Here is a 5506-nt window from a genome sequence, read left to right as displayed (position 1 = left end):
TAAAACCTGTCTGGACCTACGGAATCCAACTATGGGGAACAGCAAGTAATTCCAACATTGAAATACTCCAACGCTTCCAATCGAAAACGCTAAGATCCCTATCAAATGCACCCTGGTATCTTACCAACGAAACAATCCACCGTGACCTCAAGATACCTACAGTCAAAGATGAAATACACAAGTCCAGAAGCAGATATGACACAAGAGTCAACAACCACCACAACCCACTAGTCACCCAACTACTGGACACGACGGACCGATCTACATTTATCATATTTTATATAAAATTAGAAGGGACCTTTAAAAAATTGCATGCAACAACACACTTACAGGTACTCTTGAATTAGTTTTTCTACATGTCTGATTATGTCTTTATATGTGTATGTCAATTCAAATTTATTTTCTTAAAAGTCCCTTAATGAAAAACTAACACTTCATACTAACTTAGAACTTTTGAGTTCTTAGAATATTCTGATTTAGTCACTGGCTGTACCATAAATTCATTTACAGATATTATATTTCCACCAAGAGCTAGGTTTATTATGAGCCTTCCTGCATCATCATCGAATCCTTCTATTTGACCATAATTATTACCTTGTTTTCCAGCTATAATTTTCACAAATGTTCCTTTCTCGATTTTAACTTCTTCCTCTTCTTTTTTGGAATCTGTATTTTTCTTCTGCAATGCTACTTTGTCTGCTCCAAGACCCATACCTTTTGGTCGTAATTCTGGTATGACAGCTGCTACTAATCTGTAATAGTTAGAATAAACGATTGTGAAATAAAAAATGATGTTCTCTGTTTACTTTCCAATAAGTGATGTATTAAACACATATAATTAATTTAATCTAGAATAAAATTCATACTTTTCATTTCAACCAATTCCCTTTCCTGGTTGCCATCCCATTCCCTGTAACATTGCTACACCAAAAGCATCAATAGGAATTTTTTCATAATCTTGTAACGTAGACTGAAGAATAAAAAACAATATTTATAATATGCAAATGTAATACATCTGTGCATTGCACATCAATATGTTGATAACGTACCTGTTCTTTGCCTCTTAATGATTCATCTTCTACTAAAGGTAAAGTTAAATCATTTGTTTTAGTTTCATGTTCATTCTTTGACTTAAGTTCCTCAATGATTTCTTCCGCCGCTTGCTCTTCTAAAGTAACAACTTTATTTTCACTATCTTCAACTGGCTCTTTCTTTATTGATATTATTGGCGATGTTTTTCCATTAGATAGCTTTGATTTTGCCTCGTTAACACTAGCGTCTCCTACCTTTTCCTTATCTGCCTTCGGAAGGAAAATGTCTGCATCTATTTTATTAACAATTCTATCATGCCAGGTTTTTGAACCTAGTAATGGAATAATTAGAGATTCATCTTTTCTTTCTTCCTCATTGAAATAAAAAATTGTTTTCAAATATATATATTCCGCTATTGGTGATTTTTATAGGTTAGGTTGAGGTTATATGTTTCTTGATTATAAATTTTACTTTTTGAACTCACCCTATTACTTTAATACCTTTTTCATTAAGGCATTCAATGTAATCAACTTTCTTTTTTTCTTGTGGAATAGCATTTTTTCTTAATAGATTTCTTAATAGATTTTGCAAAACCGAAGGAAATCTTCTTTCCTTCTTCTGCTGGTTTGTTTGTTATTTTAACACTGACTTATAGATCAATACACATGTATATACTAGACATAAAGATTGATGTCACTTGAAACTATGTGCATGAATCTAATATCTTATTATACTTTATTAATCTACTCACAATTACTTGCACATTACTAAAATTTCATTCCGACAATATATCAAGCGCCTGAATAAGTGACATTAAAGTAAACATATATGAGAGAGGAAATAAGAAGAACTGACGCCTATGGTTTTCTATGTTACAGAGCTAGTGCTGCACCATACGGCCAAATGCCGAAAGTGGCTAGGATATCCCAGAGAGAGTAGTGCTGCACCATGCAGTCAAATGCCGAAGGTGGCTTATGCTAGTATATATCTGTCTATACGTTTCAATCAGAAAATCGATATTATGTGTTCATGTGAAAGTTCACATTTCCTTAGGAGCTGTATTTTGATAGATTTAAGCTTCTAATGGAGCATTTTAAACGTATAGAGTATACTATGAAGTAGAGTGCGGATCATTTTATATTCATAGAAAATTTGAATGTATGGAAATGTACAAAATGCTCATGATATGCAAAAATATGCAAAATATTCAAAGTAAACCAATCATCAAAAAGTTTAAAAGGTGAAACAAATTTCTTTAATAACACCTAGATTAATTTTTATTTGTTAACGATCTACATTCTACTACGCTTTTAATTCTACCCTAGTTTATGCACCATAGCGCATGACAGCGCTATTATGTCCTTTACAATTTATTCAAGATCATTCTATTTTCAGATCAGACTCTCTATTTTTCTTTTTGCATCCTGCAAATTACCGTATAGTGATGTAAAACGAAAGCTATTGCTCGTTAAAATTTGACGTACTTTTGTTTTCATGAAAATATACATATGTTGAATTAAATAAACTAAACTATTGATAATCACATTGAAAGTATATATATTTATATATAACTTAGATTTCACAGATTTGGATTCGATATTGAAGTACTTCTTATGTATTAACGAAGAAGATAAAACATACTAATACAAGCATAATTCAACTGAGCGATTATGATAATGTTAATGCGCATCTCCGAACGTGCAGAGGATAAATGAGCAGGTAAGTTGCTCCCATCACTTTCTCCTTTGTTTCATGCAACTGTAACTCTTAGAATGTAATGTATAAATGTATATAACTATCCTTAACCGCATTGACGAAATGATGATAGACACAATTACTTGTTTGTCAGTTGAAGATCTTTTCTTTCCTCTTACTACATATTTATGTACTCTTAACTTGTCTTTTTAGCAATACTATCGCTCGTTTGTTCTACAGTTTTCAGAATTCTACCTTTTAGCGTTCTACACACGATCGGAGCGTAAATGTGCCCGTAGTCTGCCTGTTCCTATAAGCTACTTTAAACGATCATCTTTGATTGTGTTGGCTCGTAGATCATAGAGGAAGCCATTTACCTATCTTTCGGAACAAGAACTACAGTTAAAAACAGCGACCAATTGAGAACGGTAGTTAAGTCCGCGAGTAGAGGGGTGAGCGTGTTTTAGCGGCGACAACAGCACACGGTATGCAGATACGAAGCCGGGGTAAACCGGCAAGCCGTAGTTCACGGACCGTAGTAAGCGTGGTAACTCTGAACAGTCAACGACATTTGAAAGCCGGCCGCGCTCTGGAATTCAGGTAAATTTACCTCTTTTTCGTCTTAAATTTTCATTGACATTTCTCTGCTTATAGATTATTATACGGTTAGAAATGACATATTTTTGGAGATATCGAGGAATGGTACTTTTAAGTAATTTTGATTTTCATCACTCATAAATTGAACCGAGGAAATTCCATCAATTTATTTACCGGCTGTTAAAAAGTTTTAATGAAATGGGACAAATGGTAATTAGTTGCGAAAATAAGGACAGTTGTGCCAGAGTTACAGTGTTTGCCTTTAATTTCAATTAACTGTACAGCCTGAACGTGGAGATTTTGTTCCTATGTAAATGATGAGATATACGACACACTGGACTGGTTTCTCGATAGTTAACATCTAAATGGTTAAATTAGGGAATGCTTTAACAAAGTTGATTCAAACATTTGATGAAAAACCCATAATTTACCTTTCTTAGAAATAGTCTTATACTCTTACATATCTTTTATACATTTTTCTTATATATAGAAATCTAACATTTATCAAATATGTGACAATTTCTACTGCAATCAAACATCTTATTTACTCTACGTAATGAAGCTAAGTTTAATTAACTTTCCTCAGTATCTTACATCACCAGTCACGCTCTCGATCCCGCTAGCTAGGCAATAAATCATCAAAAGTCGAGTTACAATTACGTTCTTATCCTACTTCAGAGCCCCTCACCTATCCGTTATCCAATTTCCTCTTCGAAATCCCATCGTGAAACCGACAATTAACTACTGTTCATCAGCATACGTACAGTTGACGGAATCGACATAATGAGACAGCGGAGTTAAATGTTAAAAAGTTTGCATATTTTATAATTTGAATGGCGTAAGGGAAAATAAGATGTTTGATTCGCCTAAGATCGTTTCATCCTGTATGGCACCAACATTTCATAAAATATTATATAACACAATTTGGAAAACAGGGTTGAGAATCATAGTGGTGTAAGTTAGGCCATTGCCAGTTTTCATCAAATAATCTTCTGTGTTTATTACCGTAAAAATAGATTACATCTGTTCAAACCGTGGAAACAGAAATGGTAGAGAATAAAGTTACGACTTAATCGGTTCTGAAACCAAAGGGAAGATATGTTTTAGAGTAAAAATGAATTCAAACATTCGGAATTACGACTTAAACCACTATGACATTGAATTTGTCGTATGAAACCTACGCGTTGGGGAACGTGTTGAGGATGTCCCGAAACGTAGTTACAAATTAAGACAGGTCCGCGAGGCTAACTGTAAAAGAGCGAGCGTAACTGTGCGGAGTCGATGTTAACGGAGAAGATCTTCCTGCCGAAGATTTGTTCCGCTATGTCTAGACGTTCTATCCTTTGTTTCCTCGTTGCATTTTTTTACTTTCATTATATCGCCACGAACAATGTTGCTCGTCGTGCTCTTAACCGTGCAACAGTCGGACAAAAACCCGTTCTACCTCGTATATAGCGTTCTGTTCGACACGGTCCACGAACTTACGGACAGATTTTTCGCGATTAAAAGAACAAGATAAGACAATTTCACGGTGATCTCATTGTTGTATATGTATACGGAAGTCCCATGGTTGTCGAAGTTTGTGCAGTAATTCTTCTTTCTCTTTCTCTTTTAATTATCGTTTTTTGCAGAAGAATGACCGTGGTGTAGAACATGATTGATGTTGATGGTGTAGTAATGGGCGGTGATGCTTCAAACGTATATAATACACTTGAGTTGTATCAAGCATGTTTTTACAACTTTGAGTCGGTTTTACGTGTTCTCATGTTATTGTAACGATTAAGTTACCATAAATATAGCAGTTTTCCCAATGGATCCACGCGTCGAGAGAAGCCATATCACGTAAAACATACATTTCCGTATAATGTTGTACAAATAACAGTCTAAGAAGAGTAAACACTCTTTATTACGATCATACATGTATATTGAAAATATAGCGATCGTTGCAACGTTATGAAAAATTATTGCAATGAAAAATTTTGACGGTGGATACGTATCGTTAGCAGATGATTCACAAGTTTCGAATCGTCTGACGGTACTGGTGCGTTGAACTTTCAGTGGTTGCGCGCGTACGCGTGTCGAGTCGAATTCTAGTTCGATTTCGCTATGGTAAATGTAATCGAGTGAACAATCGCGCTACCGGGTCTACGCGTATTCCGGAACTCGGCGCATAATGCCGCGG

General features: G+C 34.9%; 2 long non-coding RNA genes across 2 annotated transcripts; one reads left to right on the top strand and one right to left on the bottom strand.

Moving 5' to 3' along the window:
• Nucleotides 1–326: 326 nt before the first annotated feature.
• On the bottom strand, nt 327–1932 carry LOC126913827 (uncharacterized). The gene is made up of 4 exons (XR_007709420.1): nt 1784–1932; nt 1504–1706; nt 867–1395; nt 327–752 (listed from the first exon to the last, which is right to left on the bottom strand). It is a non-coding gene; the product is annotated as an uncharacterized LOC126913827 (long non-coding RNA).
• A 191-nt stretch (nt 1933–2123) lies between these two features.
• On the top strand, nt 2124–4322 carry LOC126913807 (uncharacterized). Its single transcript, XR_007709392.1, has 4 exons — nt 2124–2272; nt 2428–2751; nt 2968–3327; nt 3382–4322. It is a non-coding gene; the product is annotated as an uncharacterized LOC126913807 (long non-coding RNA).
• The last annotated feature ends 1184 nt before the right edge of the window (nt 4323–5506 follow it).

This window comes from Bombus affinis, chromosome 2 (genome assembly GCF_024516045.1).
Source record: "Bombus affinis isolate iyBomAffi1 chromosome 2, iyBomAffi1.2, whole genome shotgun sequence".
Classification (NCBI taxonomy): Eukaryota; Metazoa; Arthropoda; class Insecta; order Hymenoptera; family Apidae; genus Bombus; species Bombus affinis.
The sequence above is the reverse complement of the archived record's forward strand: the minus strand, read 5'-3'. Positions and strand labels throughout refer to the sequence as shown.